Below are 22,529 nucleotides of genomic sequence, written 5' to 3'. Positions count from 1 at the left end.
TGTGCGTTTGGGAGTGTGTGTGCGTTTGGGAGTGTGTGTGCGTTTGGGAGTGTGTGTGCGTTTGGGAGTGTGTGTGCGTTTGGGAGTGTGTGTGCGTTTGGGAGTGTGTGTGCGTTTGGGAGTGTGTGTGCGTTTGGGAGTGTGTGTGCGTTTGGGAGTGTGTGTGCGTTTGGGAGTGTGTGTGTGTTTGGGAGTGTGTGTGTGTTTGGGAGTGTGTGTGTGTTTGGGAGTGTGTGTGTGTGTTTGGGAGTGTGTGTGTGTGTTTGGGAGTGTGTGTGTGTGTTTGGGAGTGTGTGTGTGTGTGTTTGGGAGTGTGTGTGTGTTTGGGAGTGTGTGTGTGTTTGGGAGTGTGTGTGTGTTTGGGAGTGTGTGTGTTTGGGAGTGTGTGTGTTTGGGAGTGTGTGTGTTTGGGAGTGTGTGTGTGTGTGTTTGGGAGTGTGTGTGTGTGTTTGGGAGTGTGTGTGTGTGTGTGTGTGTTTGGGAGTGTGTGTGTGTGTGTTTGGGAGTGTGTGTGTGTGTTTGGGTGTGTGTTTGGGAGTGTGTGTGTGTTTGGGAGTGTGTGTGTGTTTGGGAGTGTGTGTGTGTGTTTGGGAGTGTGTGTGTGTTTGGGAGTGTGTGTGTGTGTGTTTGGGAGTGTGTGTGTGTGTGTTTGGGAGTGTGTGTGTGTTTGGGAGTGTGTGTGTGTGTGTTTGGGAGTGTGTGTGTGTGTGTTTGGGAGTGTGTGTGTGTGTGTTTGGGAGTGTGTGTGTGTGTGTTTGGGAGTGTGTGTGCGTTTGGGAGTGTGTGTGCGTTTGGGAGTGTGTGTGCGTTTGGGAGTGTGTGTGCGTTTGGGAGTGTGTGTGCGTTTGGGAGTGTGTGTGCGTTTGGGAGTGTGTGTGCGTTTGGGAGTGTGTGTGCGTTTGGGAGTGTGTGTGCGTTTGGGAGTGTGTGTGCGTTTGGGAGTGTGTGTGCGTTTGGGAGTGTGTGTGCGTTTGGGAGTGTGTGTGCGTTTGGGAGTGTGTGTGCGTTTGGGAGTGTGTGTGCGTTTGGGAGTGTGTGTGCGTTTGGGAGTGTGTGTGCGTTTGGGAGTGTGTGTGCGTTTGGGAGTGTGTGTGCGTTTGGGAGTGTGTGTGTGTTTGGGAGTGTGTGTGTGTTTGGGAGTGTGTGTGTGTTTGGGAGTGTGTGTGTGTTTGGGAGTGTGTGTGTGTTTGGGAGTGTGTGTGTGTGTGTTTGGGAGTGTGTGTGTGTGTGTTTGGGAGTGTGTGTGTGTTTGGGAGTGTGTGTGTGTTTGGGAGTGTGTGTGTGTTTGGGAGTGTGTGTGTTTGGGAGTGTGTGTGTTTGGGAGTGTGTGTGTTTGGGAGTGTGTGTGTGTGTGTGTTTGGGAGTGTGTGTGTGTGTTTGGGAGTGTGTGTGTGTGTGTGTGTTTGGGAGTGTGTGTGTGTGTGTTTGGGAGTGTGTGTGTGTGTTTGGGTGTGTGTTTGGGAGTGTGTGTGTGTTTGGGAGTGTGTGTGTGTTTGGGAGTGTGTGTGTGTTTGGGAGTGTGTGTGTGTTTGGGAGTGTGTGTGTGTTTGGGAGTGTGTGTGTGTTTGGGAGTGTGTGTGTGTTTGGGAGTGTGTGTGTGTTTGGGAGTGTGTGTGTGTTTGGGAGTGTGTGTGTGTTTGGGAGTGTGTGTGTGTTTGGGAGTGTGTGTGTGTTTGGGAGTGTGTGCGTGTTTGGGAGTGTGTGTGTGTGTGTGTGTTTGGGAGTGTGTGTGTGTGTGTTTGGGAGTGTGTGTGTGTGTGTGTGTTTGGGAGTGTGTGTGTGTGTTTGGGAGTGTGTGTGTTTGGGAGTGTGTGTGTGTTTGAGAGTGTGTGTGTGTTTGGGAGTGTGTGCGTGTGTTTGGGAGTGTGTGTGTGTGAGTGGGAGTGTGTGTGTGTGTGAGTGGGAGTGTGTGTGTGTGAGTGGGAGTGTGTGTGTGTGAGTGGGAGTGTGTGTATAAAAGTCTGTTAAGGTTACACGGGGGATCGTTGTCTTTGTGCATAAGTGTTAGGTGTGCGTGTGTTACGTCAGTGTGTGACTGAGAGTGCGTGTGTGTATAAGTGTGAGTGTGTGTGTGTATAAGTGTGAGTGTGTGTGTGTTTGTGTGTGTGACTGAGAGTGTGGGAGTGTGTATAAATGTGAGTGTGTTTGTGTGTGTGACTGAGAGTGTGTGAGTGTGTGTGCGTCTGTGTATAAGTGTGTGTTTTGTAAGTACAACTGTGAAGGCGCTGCACTACGAACCCAGCCACGGCCAACGCCAGTGACGATAATTATCTGAACCGGTCTTAGGCTTCCCCTAAGTCGACTCAGCCTCAAATGCCATGGGTGGCATTGCCCCAACAGTCTGCATGCCGATAGTCTGTCTCGCACTGTTGTTGATTGTGATGCTGCTGCTACAGAAGATGCTGCTGCTTATTGTTATGATGATGCTTCTGCTGTTGACGGTGTTGCTGTATTTTTTGTTATGCGCCTTGCGGATGAACAACAACAGCACACGCTGTTATGATGCGGATGATGATGATGATTTTTATTGTTAAGATGCTGATGATTTTTATTATCATTTAAAAAAATAATGATACTGTCGCTTCCAATGACCATGCTTAGCCCCCCCCACTCCACCCCCCCCGCCCCTCGTCTCTGTTCAAACACGAGGAGAGAGAGGGGCGATCCGAGCCTCGAGAGACCCGGAGCGCGGCTCGGACAAACTCAAATAAATAGAGTCGTAATGCGATTGTCAACAGAGTTAAGGGCAATGGCAGAAGCCGGCACAAGTCCACACTCCATAAACAATTGTCTAAACTGTTTGTTTAATCTTTCCTTTTAAATCTCATTCTCCTCCTCTTCCTGCAGTGTCCTTTCAATCTCCTCTTGTCCTCATCCTCTCCTCTCTCGTCTCTCTCGTCTCTCTCCTCCTCCTCCTCTCCACGTTTTCTCCTCTCTCTCTCTCCGCTTGATTATCTCTCCCCTCGTCGTCTCCTCCTCCTCTGTCTGCTTTCTCCCTTCTCTGTCAACCTCTCTCTTCTCTCCTCCACCCTCCATCCTCCTCCCGTCATCTCTCCTCCTCTCTCACCCCCTCACTCTCCAACCTCTGCTCTACTCTTCTCCCATTCAATTCTCCTCCTTCACCCTCTTCATTATCACCATGTGTGGAGTGTGGAGAGTGGGTGGAGGGTGGGTGGAGAGTGGGTGGAGAAGTGTGGAGGGTGGGTGGAGGGTGGGTGGAGGGTGGGTGGAGAGTGGGTGGAGAGTGGGTGGAGGGTGGGTGGAGAGTGGGTGGAGAGTGGGTGGAGGGTGGGTGGAGAGTGGGTGGAGGGTGGGTGGAGAGTGGGTGGAGAGTGGGTGGAGAGTTGGTGGAGGTGTATGGAGGAGTCTTGAGCAGTGTGGTGGGTGGAGGAGTGTGAGCGGATGAGTGTGGGTGGTGGAGTGTGGTGGGTGGTGGAGTGTGGAGGGTGGTGGAGTGTGGTGGGTGGTGGAGTGTGTAGTGTGGGTGGAGTAGGAGACGAGTGGGTGGACCGTTACACAGAAGAGCGATCTTGTTGAGACCCTCGCCACGGTGGGAAGTGGACCGTGGATTTTATTTGAAGAGAAAAACAAAATCATTCCTCCTGCCTGGAGTTGCTCGCGGGAGGATTTGCCCCAATTCGCGGAGCAGGCTCGCGTAGCGGGCTGGGATTGCGGGGTGATATTAACCCAAATTAACTTGTTTGAACGACCGCTTGTATATTTAAAGGAAAAGCAAAAGACGTGTAATGATTTTTTTTTACAACGTAAATTTATTCGTGTGTTATATCTACCGATTTACCCAGTAGGGACTGCCCATGGACAGACTGTTGAGCTGCCCTGAGTTTATGATTGAAGGCCGTCCCGTTCTACTCTGCATTACGTCGTTGTTGTTATTGTTGTTATTGTTGTTGTTGTGTAGGGGTTGGGGTGATGGCAGTAGGGATTGTAGGCTGGGGTTATAGTGAGCGTTGTGATTAGAGTTGGGGTTAGGCTTTGAGTGGACGTACTGTACGTCGAACTTCTTTCGCACCGTACGTAGCCAACCACGCTAATCGGAGGTGCGCGGGAAGGACAACAAACTCAACACAAGAAGCAGTTCTAAAGAAATTAGCATTCAATCTAGATGATTTAAAATTGCATAGATCCAGTGGCTTCCTAGTGACGCTCTTCCTTCCGATGTTAGGAAGCCATTGGAGCGATGCACTTTGAAATCTAGATTGAAAACTAATTTCTCTAAAACTGCTTGTTGTGTTTGTTTACAATAGTTTATTGTCCTTCCCCCGCACCTCCGATTAGCACGGTTGGCTACGTACGGCGCGAAAGAAGTTCACCGTACATACGAAGGAAGAGGATTCCAGACGGCCACAGAAGCGCATCTGAACGCGCTCGATGCGGTGACCACCGTCTTTGTTTAACGGCTGAGCTAAAAGCCTCTGCTGCGAGGATGAGCAGAGTTCCTTAACGAGATCGGCGTGACATTGTGGTTCATTCGTGGCGAGCGCCTTGTGTGTAGTGAGTGCGGCCTTACAAAGTTACGTATGTGAGGGTTGGAATATGAGTTGGGGTTTAGGGTTTTGGTTGAGGGTTATGGTTAGAGTTAGGGTTTACGTTTATAATCGGGGCGAAGGTGAAATTTATACTTCAGTAAAGTTTGGGGTTTGAGTCAGGGCTCGGGTTATATTTATCTTCATAGAGTTAAGGTTGGGTTTGAGTCAGAGATAGGATTAGATTTATCTTTAGAGAGTTAAGGTTGGGTTTGAGTCAGGGCTATGGTTATATTTATCTTCATAGAGTTAAGGTTGGGCTTGAGTCAGGGCTAGGGTTAGATTCATCTTCATAGAGTCAAGGTTGGGTTTGAGTCAGGGCTAGGGTTAGATTCATCTTCATAGAGTTAAGGTTGGGTTTGAGTCAGGGCTAGGGTTAGATTCATCTTCATAGAGTTAAGGTTGGGTTTTAGTCAGGGCTAGGGTTAGATTCATCTTCATAGAGTTAAGGTTGGGTTTGAGTCAGGGCTAGGGTTAGATTCATCTTCATAGAGTCAAGGTTGGGTTTGAGTCACGACTAGGGTTAGATTCATCTTTATAGAGTTAAGGTTGGGTTTGAGTCAGGGCTCGGGTTAGATTCATCTTCATAGAGTCAATGTTGGGTTTGAGTCAGGGCTCAGGTTAGATTTATCTTCATAGAGTTAAGGTTGGGTTTGAGTCAGGGCTAGGGTTAGATTCATCTTCATAGAGTCAATGTTGGGTTTGAGTCAGGGCTAGGGTTAGATTCATCTTCATAGAGTCAAGGTTGGGTTTGAGTCACGACTAGGGTTAGATTCATCTTTATAGAGTTAAGGTTGGGTTTGAGTCAGGGCTCGGGTTAGATTCATCTTCATAGAGTCAATGTTGGGTTTGAGTCAGGGCTCAGGTTAGATTTATCTTCATAGAGTTAAGGTTGGGTTTGAGTCAGGGCTAGGGTTAGATTCATCTTCATAGAGTTAAGGTTGGGTTTGAGTCAGGGCTAGGGTTAGATTCATCTTCATAGAGTCAAGGTTGGGTTTGAGTCACGACTAGGGTTAGATTCATCTTTATAGAGTTAAGGTTGGGTTTGAGTCAGGGCTCGGGTTAGATTCATCTTCATAGAGTCAAAGTTGGGTTTGAGTCAGGGCTCAGGTTAGATTTATCTTCATAGAGTTAAGGTTGGGTTTGAGTCAGGGCTAGGGTTAGATTAATCTTCATAGAGTCAATGTTGGGTTTGAGTCAGGGCTCGGGTTAGATTCATCTTCATAGAGTCAAGGTTGGGTTTGAGTCAGGGCTAGGGTTAGATTCATATTGATAGAGTCAAGGTTGGGTTTGAGTCAGGGCTAGGGTTATATTTATCTTCATAGAGTTAAGGTTGGGTTTGAGTCAGGGCTAGGGTTAGATTCATCTTCATAGAGTCAAGGTTGGGTTTGAGTCAGGGATAGGGTTAGATTCGTCTTCATAGAGTCAAGGTTGGGTTTGAGTCACGGCTAGGGTTAGATTCATCTTGATAGAGTCAAGGTTGTGTTGAAAGTCGATGGGCTACGGTGAGGTTTACGTCTGGGGTCACGGTTGGGGCTAGGGTTCGGGTGATGACGGTTCCTGGCTTTGAGTTGGCTCAGGGTGGGAGATGGGGGTCAGAGTGGGATGGGGGGTCGGGGTTAGGCGAGGGTCGGAGGTGCAATCCGGGACGTGTCGTCTGACGCCGATGAGACGTCGCCAGCGCGTTAATTGAAGCCCGCGGAGTTGCGGCGGAGCGGGCGCGCGGAATGTGGCATCTGTGAGACGTTAACACCCACGGGAAGTGGAGAGAACGAGAGGGGGGAAGGGGAGAAAGAAGCGGAGAGAGAGACAGTCTGAGAAGAGAGGTAGCTAGAAGGAGGAGAGAGAAAAGAGGGATGATCAGAATCTGAATATGTATTTATACAGTACTGGAGGAATCCGATGAGCTATGAAGCTCTCTTTTTTACAGATGTCCAGTAGTCCAAGACAGAGAGAGAGAAGGGAGGGGACATGATCGCGGGGACATAATCGCGGGGACATGGAGGGAGGATAGAGGGATGGGAGAGCGAAGGATAGACAGGTCAAGAGAACGATCGGGAGAGACTTTTGACTTTTAAACAACTTTTATTGCCGCCAGCAGCAACAGCACTGGAGGCGATTCCGATATGAAACACACAAAGTCACCAGCAACACAAATACTCGCTATAAATCCACGCGCTGTGGCGCTAAATGCACCGCGCACAACACGAAATAAAAGTCACGTGGTGGTGGTGGTCATCGCGCACGTCACGGTGACGAGCGAGCGCTTCAGAAGGTGAACACGTGGGGGGTGCCGTCCACGCTGGTACAGAGAGGGGCTTGACCGGCTCCCCAGCGTTCGAAGAAGACGCGCTGCACATCACTGACACGTGTGTGGTATGCGTGCTCCAGCCGGAGCCGGAGAGAGGGAAATATGGAAAGTGGAGATGCGTGGGGAGAGAGGGCAATATAATGGGATGGGGGAGGGGAAGAGCTGAAGGAAAGAACAAGGGGATGAGATAACAGAGATAAGGGGAGTAGAGACATTGAGATGTAGGGGCAGAGAGCAATAGGGGGCTGCGGGGTGGTGGGAGGGTAGAGCGAGAGAGATAAGGGGCGGAGGGGGGTGGGGCTCGCGGGGGCTGTTTGGGAGTAGAGATGGGGCGCAGTCGCCTCGACCACGTGCACCGCGACCCGGACTCAAACCCAGAGGGAGAAGCGCAGTGGCACGGGGACGTTGGGAGAACATTCACTCGCCTGTACAAAGTTAAAAATTCCCCGTATAGCCTTAACATGCTCTTGGGGCAAGTGCTGCTAGCAAGTAGCACCTATGGAGGCCGGCGCACGAGGAAGGGTGGCCAGCACCACGCCCGGCCGCCTTTGTCTCCCCAATGGCGATGTCTAGAACACCGCACCAGCTTAGTCTTTTAATGCCGAGTCGACCTAGGGGGAGGCCGCGAGCGGGAATCGAACTCGGGTCCGTCACGCAGTGCGTTAACCACTTGCGCCGCTTCTCCCCACAGACACCCACCCACGCGCCCGCGAGGTTCGACCCCAGACTCCGGCTCCCCTGATTAGATCTTCCCGGCTCCGCTCGCCAATCCCTCCGCGCCGAGATGAGAGAGAGAGAGAAGTGAGAGGCACGGGGGGGGGGGGGACACACAGACACACACACGGACACACACACGAACACAAAGACAAAAATCCCCCGTATAGCCTTGCCCGACTGTTGGGGCAAGTGCTGTTAGCGAGCACCTATGAAGGCCAGAATGGCACCACGCCCGACCGCCTTTGTCTCCCTCGTGGCGATGTTTTTACACACCGCACCAGGTACTCATTTGAGGCTGAGTCGACATAGGGGAGGCCCAGGACCGGTTCAGATAATCGTCACTGGTGTTGGCCGTGAGCGGGACTCGAACTGACCGCTGCACCACCGCTCCTCACACGGACGCACACACACACGCACACTCGCATGGACACACGGACACACACACACACAACCACGCACGATCTCGCATTCCGCAAAAACTTGGAACACAGAGAGAGTTGGGGGGGGGGCGATTTTTTTTCAACATAAAAAAACACACGTGGCCAAAATCCACATCTGTTAAAATGATTGTCGGGGTGGTTTTAAATTAAATATATATGAAAGATGCAATCCCACCAGAAATATTTTGTGGCTTCTAGCGCTGTCCATACATCCTGCACCGATCTGTCCGCCCGTTCCAGCCGCACCGAGTCTCAAGACGAACAGGCGGTTTCTGCCCACGCATGCTTTGACGCGTTCCATTTTAGTTGTAGCGAGAGTTTGGTTGGCCGGGCGACCGGAGAGAACCCCCGGGGAAAAGCAAAGGCCCGTGCGTAAGACCGGGAAACTGTTAAAGTTCCGCGCAAATGGTTTCAATTATTTCTCGCTATCTTCACACCGACTGTCCACCTCCTCGGAGCGAGCGAGCTGCGGTGGTTGTGGTGGTGTCGATGGAGCGGTGGCGCAATGGTTAGCGCCCTGCGCTACGAGCCCATCGGCTCGAGTTCGAATCCCGCTCACGACCAAATAACCAGTGGCGAATATTTGAACCGATGTGTAGTTAACATCGCCACTAGGGAGACAAAGGCGGCCGGGCGTGGTGGTGGCCAAACTCACCCCTCGTGCACCGTTCCGGCCTTCGTCGGTGCTACTCGCTAGCAGCACTTGCCCCTACAGTCTGTGAAGGCTACACGGGGGAATCTGTGTCCTTGTCTTTTATGGTCACACATCCAAAGTAGCGCGACTTAAACCAGGCTTTAAAAATAAAATGAAAACCCACCCTGCTTAGCTTCTGAGAATCGATCACAGCCGGAGTGAATGTGTCCGTGAGCAGCAGCTTAGTGAGCGCTTAAACCTTAAGGCTCAACGCACACTCGGCGACCCACGACGAGCCGACTGCGATGTCTTGAAGCGATGTCGCCTCGACGTTGTCCCTACTCCCCCTAACCCCCCGCCCGTGTCCTATTCAATGACGGCACGTGGACAGACATACACGTTCTCGGTTCTTTCGTGGGTAGAAAATAAGAAATAATAGAATTGGAAATAAAAAAAATACGTTGGAAATAATAAAAGCAACAACAACAAAAACCACCGCGCGACGTTTCGATCGCAGCACAAGCGGTCTTCATCAGGCGAGAAGATTCGACGCGGGGTGTGTGTGTGTGTGGCGTGCGTGTCGGAGCGAGAGAGCCGCATCACTGTCCTGTGATGCGCGGTGGACACAAGAGACTTTTAACTTTTAAACAACTTTCATTGCCGCCAGCAGCAACAGCCCTGGAGGCGATTCCGATACGAAACACACAAAGTCACCAGCAACACAAACACACAAAGTCACCAGCAACACAAATAACGATCGCTATAAATCCACGCGCTGCGGCGCTGAACGCACCGCGCACAACACGACAAGTCACGTGGTGGTGCTGCTGGTGCTGCTGGTGTTCATCGCGCGCGCCACGGTGACGAGCGAGCGAGCTTCAGAAGGTGAACACGTGGGGTGGTGCCGTCCACGCTGGTTACAAGAGAGGGAGGGAGGGAGCCGTTTTTGTGGGACGTGGGCATTGACAAGGCCCATCCCGAGGCTGCGATGAGTTGGCGTCGCTGGTTTTTGCCGTGCTGGTGTGTTGGGGGGAGGGCGCAGATGGTGCATCGGCCTGTCCCTCTTGGGCAGTGAACACACGGCACCCAGGTCTGTCCCGTGACCTCCTGCCTGCCCAGCCGAGACGTTCGACGCTTCACGTGGCATTAAAGTGCTCCTAGCCTGGCACACAGACGCCGTGGTGACGTCGTCGCCACTATAGAGGCGAATTGCGGTTCTTGTTGTTGTTGTCGTTACTGGTGTTGGGCCTTTGCTTTGAACTGCTGCAGCCCGGCTGTGGTGCCCATTTAAGGCTGAGTCGACCTAGTGGGGAGCGCACAGGACGGCCTCAAATATTCACCACTGTTATTCGCCGTGAGCGGGGATCGAACTTTGGGCTCCGTAGCGCATTGCCGTCCACCGCTGCGCCACCGCTCCCCATCACGAGCACACACAAGACAAAGATGAATATTCCCCACGGTATATTTAGTGGACCGCTGGGGAAAGTGCTGTTAGCGAGCGCCGATGAAGGCCGGAACGGCACGTAGCTAGCACCACGCCCTGCCGCCTTTGTCTCCCTCGTGGTGACGTTTACACACGCCACCAGGCACCCATTTAAGGCTGAGCCGACCTAGGGAAGGCCCAGGACAAGTTCAGATCAAAAGGACAAAGGTTCCCCGTATATGCTGTAACAGACTGTTGGGGCACGCACTCTCACACACACACTCACACACACTTACACACTCTCACACACTCTCACACACACTCACACACACTCACAGACTCTCACACACACTCACACACACTCTCACACACTCTCACACACTCACACAGACTCTCACACACACTCACACACACTCTCACACACACTCACACACACACTCTCACACACTCTCACACACACTCTCACACACTCTCACACACTCTCAAACACTCTCACACACTCTCACATACTCACTCACAAACACTCACACACTCTCACACACACTCTCACACACTCTCACACACACACACTCTCACACACTCTCACATACACTCTCACACACTCTCACACACACTCTCACACACTCTCACACACTCTCAAACACTCTCACACACACTCACACACTCTCACACACACTCAAACACACACTCACACACACTCTCACACACACTCACACACACACAACAACAACCGCCATTCGCCACTAAGTGGCGGTGACGTCACCACGACGCTAGTGCCAGGCTATGTGCACCCTGAGGCCACGTGAAGTGTCGAACGCCCGCTGGCAGGAGGTCACGGGGCAGACCCAGGTGCCACGGGTCGACTGACTGAGATGACTGGCTGATGCACCACCTGTGCCCCCTACTGTGCCAACCTGCTGTGCTTTAGCCACCCGGCGCTCCGCTCGTTGTTCTGAGCGTCGCTCCTCCGTCTTCCGTTGTTGTTGGAGGGCGACTGCCTCCAACTGCCCAGTAGCATCCTTCACAAGCCTCCTCCACAGAGGCCGATCTTGACACCGCTGGTACCAGTCATCGGCAAGTCCACTCAGCTCCACGTCCTCCTGTACCACATCACTCCATCTCTTCTCTAGCCCGTGCCGCGCCCGCTTAGCCCCCTCAATCCGGCCAAACAAAAGCTGTTTCGGCATGCGGTGGCTGGGCATGCGGGCTACATGACCCAGCCATCGCAGCCTTGCCTGCCGGAGGAGCTCACCGATGGGACCCTGCCCAGATCTTTCAAGGATTTGTGAGCTCCTCACACAATCCAGTCTGGTTAAACCCAGGATGGATCGTAGGCAGGCCAGCCTAAATGTTTCTAACCGGCGAAGAGGTTCCATTAGGGGGGTCCACGTTTCGCAAGCGTAGAGAAGGGAGGGAATGACCGTGGCCGAGAAGACCTGAAGCTTAGTGCGGAGCGACAGACCAGGTAGCTTCCACACAGCGTTACGCAACCGATGAAAAGATATTGCCGCTCGACTGATTCGGAGTGAGACCTCTGCTGTTAAACTGGAGCCAGTCATAAGCACACTGCCCAGGTATGGGAAACTCTCCACTCTCTCCACAACTGCCCCTTCACCGATTGGGAGTTGTGGGGGTGGAGTGTCCGATGGTACAAAATACCCAGGCAGGTGCTTAGTTTTGGTGGGGCTGATGGTAAGGCCCCACCTCTTAGTGGCACGCTCCAGTCTCAGCAGCAGCGTCTCCAACTCCTCCTCTGACTGAGCAGCTATTACCAAATCATCAGCATACATAACGTGGTTGAGCAATAGGGAGCCATCCCTTGACCGCACCCGGGCATCGATTAGCCTCCCATTATATCTGTACCATATGGAGATTCCCCCGGTACAGCTATTGAAGGCTTCACGAACTACGTGGTCAAAATAGATGTTAAATAACGTGGGAGCCAGAGGACATCCCTGTCGCACCCCAAGGTGTACAGGGAATGGCTCTGACTCCCTGCCAAGTAGTTTTACCCGGGCCCGCTCACCATCATGAAGGTCCTTAATGATCGTGAGCAGAGGGTCAGGTACTCCAAAAGCACGAAGAACGACCCAGAGCCCAGGCCTACTGATGGTATCATAGGCCTTGACCAGGTCAATAAAGCAGAGATGTAGGTCTTGTTGGAATTCCCTACACCTCTGCTGTAGCAGACGGACAGAAAATATGGCATCTGTGCAGGACCGCCCTTTCCTGAAACCGCATTGGGGCTCCGCAAGCCACTCCTCAGCGTGCCTGGCAAGGCGATGCTGAATAATCCTTGCCAGGACCTTTCCCGGCACACTGAGGAGTGAGATGCCCCTGTAGTTGTTACAGTCTGTGCGGTCCCCCTTCTTAAAAAGGGGGACCACCAGGGCATCCTTCCAATCCTGCGGAACCCGTCCAGTGGTCCAGACTGTTGTTATGATGTCATATAGGGCAGTCTGTGCACAAACGCCACCCTCCCTCAGCATTTCGCTTGGGAGATCATCTCTGCCCGCTGCCTTTCCTGGTCTCAACTCCAGATCGCCTTCAATACTTCCTCAGCAGATGGCACCTCAGCCAGCCACTCACAGGGGGTGACTTCTTCCAATATTTGAGGCACCGCAGCCTCAGCAGGGTCATCCTCACCTTGTGCCACGATGTTTTTCTGGCTGTGGGATTTTCCCTCCCCCAGGACCTCACAGAAATGCTCAGCAAATCTGCGAACCTGTTCCTGGGGGTCGGAAATTGGATCACCGTTTTTTCCCCTAATGATGGTAATAGGTGTGGCGCTGCAGGTTACTTTTTTGATGGAGTTAAATAGAGATTTGTGATCACGGGCCACTGAGGCAGACTCCATCTCCTCAGCAACCCGCGACCACCACCCATCCTTGCAGCGCCTCACGGCTCTCCGAACCTCCGAGCGAAGGCTGCGGTAAGCCTCCTGATTCTCTGACGTGGGATTCTGTAGCCGATGACAGTGGGCCTGTCGCTTTTTCTCAACCATCCTGAACACCTCCTCTGTCAGCCAGGGTCTCTGGGGAGGTCTGGACCGCGTACCCAAAGCAGCCATTGCAGCTGCATGAGTCACAGTCCTAAACCTCGCCCATTTACCCTCGACATCAGGAGAAGTCGGGGACGATGCCAATCCCAGCCGCAAGCGATGATGAAATTCTCGCTTGCAACTTTCATCAGATAATTGAGACCAGGCCACTTTATGTTGGAATGGGGTCCTGGGTGTACACCCACCACCGGAGTGGAAGAATGGCAGGCGCATCTTACAGATGACTAGTCGATGGTCAGAGGGCAGATCAGCTCCACGGTAGGTCCTGGTGTCAAGGACATGGGCTCGCATTCGCTGGTCCGTCACTATGTAGTCCAGCAGATGTTCTTGCTTGGTCCCGGCATGCATCCATGATGTTGTGTGGATGCGCCGATGCCGGAACAGCGTGTTGGTAATTACAAGCCCATGGGCTGCACAAAAATCTAGCAGCCTCCTACCGTTGTTATTGAGCTGATCTGGCCCATGCCCTCCAATCACTCCAGACCAGGTGCCAGTATCATGACCAACTCGGGCATTGAAGTCACCCAACATGATGACTCTATCCCGAGGGGCCACTTTAGCCAGCACCTGTGACAGGAGGTCATAGAAGGCATGTGACTCATCGGCTTTGCCTGCATCCCTCCACGGATGTTCATCTTTGGTGGGGGCATAAGTAACCACGACCACCATTCCTCGCCTCCGGTTGATGGGAAGGCGAGCCCAAAGTAGCCTGGGGCTTACAGCTTCCCACACCTCACCGCCACGCTCCCACGCCCCCTTCATTCTTTTGTTCAAAAGAAGACCCACACCCTGTTGTTTGGCAGTCTGCTGCCCCGAGTAGAGGACTGTCCACCCCTCATGGTGGCAGGAGCCAGAGCCGGTCCACCGGACCTCCTGAATGCCGCATAGATCCAGGCGGTACCGGTCCAGCTCCCGACAGAGGAGTGGCAGCCTCTCCTCTGCAGTGAGCGTTCGAACATTCCACGTGGCCACCCGTAGTGGCTTTTCGTTGTTTCTGGAGTAGCCCCGAGGGTAGGTATTCAATCTCCTGGCTCCGCCAATTGGGGTTTGGCCAGGAGACGTCATAGACGCCTGGCCCCCCGGGGCCTCCGGCACCAAGCTTATTTGTTACATATTTCAGTTTAACTCGTGGTTTCGTGGTAATTAATTGAAGGTGGAGGGGTTACCAGCCCCTCGCACCCGTCCAGAGCCCCCGTTTAGCCCCTGTGGTGGACACATATGCCATGAGGGGAGGAGCCAATCAAAATTGGATATCCCCCCACAGCACCGTCCATGACAGAGTTGCCCGTCCGGCACCGCGAGGAGGTAGGGGGTTGTTTTGCCGGACCTCACACACACTCACACACTCTCACACACACTCTCACACACTCTCAAACACTCTCACACACTCTCACACACACTCACACACTCTCACACACACACACTCACACACACACTCACACACTCTCACACACTCACACACACTCTCAAACACTCGCACACACTCTCACACACACTCACACACACTCACACACACTCTCACACACTAACACACACTCTCAAACACTCTCAAACACTCTCACACACACTCTCACACACTCTCACACACACTCTCACACACTCTCACACACACTCACACACACTCAAACACTCTCACACACTCTCACACACTCTCACACACTCTTACACACTCTCACACACTCACACACTCAGACACACACTCACACACACACTCTCACACACACACTCTCACACACACTCACACACACTCTGACACACACTCACACACTCTCACACACACTCTCTCACACTCACACACTCTCACACACTCTCACACACACTCACACACACTCACTCACTCTCAAACACTCTCACACACTCTCACACACTCACACACACTCACACTCTCACACACACTCACACACTCTCACACACTCACACACACTCACTCTCAAACACTCTCACACACACTCACACACACGTGCACAAGAGGCATTGAGAAGCAATCTCACTCAAGGACGAGACCCCCGACTGGGTTTATTAAACGTGCATTGTGTTCACCCCCCCCCCCCACGCAAACTAGCCCCCCACTCGTGCTTCACGCACAACGCCAGCCTCACCCTTTACTCCCAACTCACAGTCAGCCGGTCACATTCCCCCGGCGACTTGCTCACCTCCCACAAATGCGAGTTGCCCGGGGAGTCCCAGGACCCTGAGCCAGCGATGATGACGAAGAATGAGAATAAGCAGACGGTGTGCGGCCTGGCCATTGTGTGTATGTACAGTACGTTGAACTTCTTCACCGTACGTTGCAAACCGTGCTAATCGGAGATGGGGGTGGGGAGGGAGGGACAAAAGACTAAACACGAAACAGCAGTAATAAAGAAATGAGCCAACGAGGAGGAGGTTGGTGGAAGCGCAGACGACAGCAGAGGGCCGTGGGCCAGGTTGAGTTACATCACTCACTGGCTGTGAACGGCAGCCGGCAATCGAATTCACTTTGGCCGGGCTCAACAGCGCAGCTTGCGAACAACTACGTCACCGCTTCCCGGGCATTTTAATGATTTGGCTTAGAGTTTTTTGACAGTTCACAGTGTTCCTCCTCCTCCTCTTCCTCCTCCTCCCATCTCCCCCTCCTCCCCTCTCCTCCTCCTCCATCTCCCCTTTCCCTCTCTCCTCCTCCATCTCCCTCTCTCCCTCCCCATCTCTCTCTCTCACCTCCATCTCTCCCTCCCTCTCCCCATCTCCCTTCTCCCTCTCCTCCTCCCCTCCATCTCCCCCTCCCCTCCCTCTCCTCCTCCATCTCCCCTTCTCCCTCTCTCCCTTCCATCTCCCTCCCTCTCCTCCTCCATCTCCCTCCCTCTCCCCCATCCTCCCCTTCTCCCTCCATCTCCCCTTCTCCCTCTCCACCTCCATCTCCCTCCTCCCTCCCTCCATCTCCCCTTCTCCCTCTCCTCCTCCTCCATCTCCCTCCTCCCTCTCCTCCATCTCCCTCCTCCCTCTCCCTCCTCCATCTCCCTTTCTCCCTCTCCTCCTCCCTCCATCTCCCCCTCCTCCCTCTCTCCTCCATCTCCCTCCTCCCTCTCCTCCTCCATCTCCCCTTCTCCCTCTCCTCCCCTCCTCCATCTCCCCTCCTCCCTCTCCTCCATCTCCCCGTCCTCCTCTCCTCCTCCACTCTTCCTCTCCTCCTCCATCTCCCCCTCCCTCTCCTCCACCTCCCTCCTCCCTCTCCTCCTCCATCTCCCCTTCCTCCTCCATCTCCCTCCTCCCTCCTCCTCCCTCCATCTCCCCTCCCTCTCCTCCTCCATCTCCCCCCTTCTCCCTCTCCTCCATCTCCCCCTTCTCCCTCTCCTCCTCCTCCATCTCCCCTCCTCCCTCTCCTCCTCCATCTCCCCCTCCCTCCTCCTCCATCTCCCTTCTCCCTCTCCCTCCTCCATGTCCCCCTCCTCCCTCTCCTCCTCCATCTCCCCTTCTCCCTCTCCTCCTCCATCTCCCTCCTTTCCTCTCTCCTCCTCCATCTCCCTCCCTCCCTCCTCCATCTCCCCTTCTCCCTCTCCTCCTCCATCTCCCCTCCTCCCTCTCCTCCTACATCTCCCCCTCATCCCTCTCCTCCATCTCCCTTCCTCCCCTCCTCCATCTCCCCTTTCTCCTCCTCCTCCTCCATCTCCCCCTCCTCCTCTCCTCCACTCTTCTCCCTCTCCTCCTCCATCTCCCCCTTCTCCCTCCTCCATCTCCCCTTCTCCCTCTCCTCCATCTCCCCTCCCTCTCCTCCTCCATCTCCCCTTCTCCCTCTCCTCCTCCATCTCCCCTCCTCCCTCTCCTCCATCTCCCTCCCTCCCCTCTCCATCTCCCCCTCTCTCCTCCATCTCCCCTCCTCCCTCTCCTCCATCTATTCTTCTCATTCTCCTTTTTCTCATTCTTCTTCTCTTTCTTCGTTTTCTCATTCTTCTTCTCTTTCTCCTTTTCTCATTCTTCTTCTCTTTCTCCTTTCTCTCCCCATCTACCCTCCCTCACCCCCCCCCCCCCTTCTTCTTCTTCCCCTCACTATCTCCTCTACACACACCCAACACCCACCCCACCACTCCCCCAACTCCCTCTCCACCACCACCCCCCACCACCCACACCTCCCTCCATCTCCCCCCCACCCTCCTCCCTCTCCCCCTCTCCCCTCTCCCCTTCACTCCCCCTCTCCATCTCCCCCTCCTCCCTCTCCTCCTCCATCTCCCCCTCCTCCCCTCCTCCTCCATCTCCCCCTCCTCCCTTCCCTCCTCCATCTCCCCCTTCTCCCTCTCCTCCTCCATCTCCCCCTCCTCCCTCTCCTCCTCCATCTCCCCCTCCTCCCTCTCCTCCTCCATCTCCCCCTCCTCCCTCTCCTCCTCCATCTCCCCTTCCTCCCTCTCCTCCTCCATCTCCCCCTTCTCCCTCTCCTCCTCCATCTCCCCCTCCTCCCTCTCCTCCTCCATCTCCCCCCTCCTCCCTCCCCTCCTCCATCTCCCCCTTCTCCCTCTCCTCCTCCATCTCCCCCTCCTCCCTCTCCTCCTCCATCTCCTCCCTCTCCTCCTCCATCTCCCCCTCCTCCCTCTCCTCCTCCATCTCCCCCTTCTCCCTCTCCTCCTCCATCTCCCCCTCCTCCCTCTCCTCCTCCATCTCCCCCTCCTCCCTCCCCTCCTCCATCTCCCCCTTCTCCCTCTCCTCCATCTCCCCCTCTTCCCTCTCCTCCTCCATCTCCCCCTCCTCCGTCTCCTCCTCCATCTCCTCCCTCTCCTCTTTCATCTCCCCCTTCTCCCTCTCCTCCTCCATCTCCCCCTTCTCCCTCTCCTCTATCTCCCCCTCCTCCCTCTCCTCCTCCATCTCCCCCTCCTCCCTCTCCTCCTCCATCTCCCCCTCCTCCCTCCCCTCCTCCATCTCCCCCTTCTCCCTCTCCTCCTCCATCTCCCCCTCCTCCCTCTCCTCCATCTCCCCCTCCTCCCTCTCCTCCTCCATCTCCCCCTTCTCCCTGGTATCCCCCCCCTCCCCCCGTGACCTGCTATCGAAAGAATGCGACTTCTCTTATCGTAGCCAAAAAATAACAGCAACACGAGCAGCATCTAGCAATGGCGAATAGCAAAGGCAGCAGAAATATAATCAACAACAGCAGCAGCAGCAGCAGCGGCAGGAGCGATAAGTTCCAGCAGCATCAACCGCAGCATCTCCTTCATCAGCAGCACAGCACAAAACAAAGATCTCCCGTGTAGCCTTTAGCAGACTGTTGGGGCACCGAACACGAGACGCTTGGTGGCCAGAACCACGCCCGGCCGCCTTTGTCTCCCGAGTTCCTATTCCAGCTCACGGACACCAACACCGACGACAATTATCTGAACCAGCCCTGGATCTTCCTCCTAGGTCTACTCAGCCTAAAATGAGTACCTGGTGCAGCGTGTTATAATATCAGCACTGGGGAGACGAAGGCGGCCGGCAGCGGTGCTGGCAATACCAAACATATTGTCCATTCAATGGGTTACTCAATGTCGACTGATATAAAACGTGAACTCACAACCGCGCATTTGTCAACTTTCTAAAAGGTTCAATTTTGCCCGGGTCCCATAGCGAAAAGGTATAAATCTCCCAACGAAATCTCAAAATGTCCCGCTCTGCGGTAGAACCAGTATCCGAAGCGCCAGCATAATACACGTTATCTTTCGTAAAGCCGTGTTCCAGTTGAAAGTGGTGGTGTAGTTTCTGTTGTTGTTGTTGTTCGATCGTGTGCCCGGCTAGGTGCACAACACGCACACGCGTGCACACAATGAACAACGCCTTCTGTCTCTCGATAAAGAGGGTCCTTGTCTCCACGAAGTCCTCCCCCCACCCCTCACCTGCAGCCCCACCGCAGCCCCGCCCCTCCATCCCCACACCTGCGCCCGCACGGGGGGATAGAGAACGAGTGGTAAAATTAGAGGCCGCGAACGGATGGATCTGAAACTCCAAACCCCCGTGACATTTCCTCCACCACCCCCCTCTATCTCAGGCCCCCCCACCGCCCCCTCTAACCTCCAAACCCCCCGGGGCCACTAAGCACTCCGCCGCCCTCCCCCACTCATCCTCGCCTTGGCAGAAAGGTATGCGCGCATGTCAGATATTTTTTTTTGTTGGGTGTTGAGTATAGACAAAGCTCGCGGCTTTCATTCCTCGTCCATTCGTTTATTCGAGTGGTGTTTCTTTCTTGGCCCCGCAGACCACTCGGCCGATGCACACATTTGCTGTGGTTCTTTCGGTAAAGTCACGGAGGTACAAAAAATAATGTCGGTAAAATAATAAAAAAAAATTAAATACAGTGAATGAAAATAAAAAAGATAAAAAAATATCACGACGTTTCGACCGCAACACCAGCGGTCGTCATCAGGAACGACCGCTGGTGTTGCGTTCGAAATGTCGTGATATTTTTATTTATTATTTTTTAAATTCACTTTATTTTCATTTTTCTTTTTATTATTTTATTGTGATTATTTATTTTTGTTTTCTATCTACGTGGCTTTACGGAAATAACCATGGGATATGAATTCCTGCAGTCACGAAAGTTTTCAGTCAAAAGATGCGCACATTTAACACGGACCACCCAGCCTCCCAACTTACCCACCCACACACCCTCCCACCCCTGCGTCATTCATCTCTCTAAGTACCACTGATGCGAACATTATTCATATTACCGAAACATTAAAAAAGCTGGGGTTTTTTTGTTTGAATTTTGTTCTTCCCGCGGTCGCGTGGATTGTTTTATCCGGGTCCTCCAGTTTTCCCCTGCACGTTTAGACTCAACATCACGCGCTTAGAGTATTTGGCTGCTAAACATTTCCGCACGATGATGATGATGATAAGCCCATCTCGGTTAAACTATCATTGGTGATGGCAAGGTCGCTTCCTCAGATATAACTCAGTGGGTCTTGCCGAGTAAAATAAAAACGAGTTTAGTTTTTCACCTAACTTCGTTTCTAATTAAATATAGTAAGCGACAACAACAAAAACAACCTCCGACACAAAAGGGGGATAATAAACATCGTCGGTATTGTCCGGGTCAACTCTGCGTTTGCATCACAGCCACGTGCGAAGCACGCGGAGTGATCGTAGCGAGCCCCTAAGCCGGCGGTACGGGTTGACCACCACCTTGAGGATCACTGCTCTCGACAAAGCTCACGGTGGCATTCTTCATTCATTCATTAATTCGTTCACTCGATCGTTCGTCCGGTCTCAGCCTCGGTCTCGCCTGTGGACCCAGAAGGGCTTTCAGGAGTCGTCATTCCATAAAAATTTGCCGAGCAAGCGTAACGCGATCAGATAGTAATAATGATAATCTCTACGATTTTCTTTGTATTTAATATCAAAGGTACAGGAATCGTCACTAAACATTTGTATCATCGTAAAATAAGGCGGATTATCATCTTACGCGCGTGAACAGATTTCGAGCGTTAAAACCCGACTTATGTATATATGTAATCGATTGATTACGGAGCAGACTGCAACGTCAGCAAAATCCCATTGTTAGACTGTACTACTATGCTTCCATATACGGTATACTGTCCCCGCCTCGACCAACTTGCAACTGACCAGCGTGGTGAAGTATGGACACACAAAACCCGCACGACCTGCCTGTTGTAGGGAGGCGCTCATCCAGCAGTGGATTTACAAAGGGGGTTCAACTCGTCAAAGTGATTTAGCGTGACTCAAATCATCAGTGAGGCATTGGTGCTTGACTCCTGAGCCAGAGGTGACAATTCTACATTGCTATAGTGGGGTTGGGGTGAGCCTCTGCCTACTCCATAGGACAACCACTGTTGATCTTCCCCACAAAGTGGTAGTCGTGTTTTTTATCGAGCCCAGAGGGATGATGGGCTGAGTCAACCCCACGCTCAACCAGGATTTGAACTCTCAACCTTCGAGTTGCGAGCCGCTCTCTCGCTCGACTGTTGTCTCCCACCTGGCCGGGTTCACAGGTGCATTTTACCCGTGACAAAATAGACCAAAAGCTATATATAGTGCACCCGCAGGGACTCCCAGAGATACACAGAGACTCGTAGGGGTGCATAGAGATGCATGGAGACTCGTAGAGATACACAGAGACTCGTAGAGATATTCAGAGACTCGTAGAGATACATAGAGATGCATGGAGACTCGTAGAGATACACAGAGACTCCTAGGGGTGCATAGAGATGCAAGGAGACTCGTAGAGATACACAGAGACTCGTAGAGATACATATAGATGCATGGAGACTCGTAGAGATACACAGAGACTCGTAGGGGTGCATAGAGATTCATGGAGACTCGTAGAGATACACAGAGACTCGTAGAGATACACAGAGACTCGTAGAGATACATAGAGATGCATGGAGACTCGAAGAGATACACAGAGACTCGTAGGGGTGCATAGAGATGCATGGAGACTCGTAGAGATACACAGATACTTGTATAGATACACAGAGACTCGAAGGGGGACATAGAGATACATAGAGACTCGTAGACACACAACAACTCGTAGAGATACACAAAGATGCATTAAACCCAGGCAACATGGTGGTGATTGTGGCTACTCAATTCAAACTATGGACCGATCAGTAAAACCGTAGACACACATAGAGACACATGGAGACACATAGAGACTCATGGAGACACATAGAGACTCATGGAGACACATAGAGACTCATGGACACATAGAGACTCATGAACACACATAGAGACTCATGGAGACACATAGAGACACATGGACACACATAGAGACTCATGGAGACACATAGAGACTCATGGAGACACATAGACACTCATGGAGAAACATAGAGACTCATGGAGGCACATAAAGACTCATGGAGACACATAGAGACTCATTGACACACATAGAGACCCATGGACACATAGAGAATCATGGACACACATAGAGACTCATGGACACACCTAGAGACTCATGGACACACATAGAGACTCATGGACACACATAGAGAATCATGGAGACACATAGAGACTCATGGACACACATAGAGACTCATGGATACATAGAGACTCATGGACACACATAGAGACTCATGGACACACATAGAAACTCATGGACACACATAGAGAATCATGGAGACACATAGAGAATCATGGAGACACATAGAGACTCATGGACACACATAGAGAATCATGGACACACATAGAGAATCATGGACACACATAGAGACTCATGGACACACATAGAGACTCATGGAGACACATATAGACTCATGGAGACACATATAGACTCATGGAGACACATAGAGACTCATGGACACACATAGAGACTCATGGAAACACATAGAGACTCATGGAGACACATAGAGACTCATGGAGACACATAGAGACTCATGGAGACACATAGAGGCTCATGGACACACATAGAGACTCATGGACACACATAGAGACTCATGGACACATAGAGAC

The sequence above is a fragment of the Petromyzon marinus genome, chromosome 13 (genome assembly GCF_048934315.1).
Source record: "Petromyzon marinus isolate PM22_M1 ecotype Great Lakes invasive population chromosome 13, UKy_Petmar_22M1.pri1.0, whole genome shotgun sequence".
NCBI classification, from domain to species: Eukaryota; Metazoa; Chordata; class Hyperoartia; order Petromyzontiformes; family Petromyzontidae; genus Petromyzon; species Petromyzon marinus.
This window is presented reverse-complemented; position numbering follows the sequence as displayed.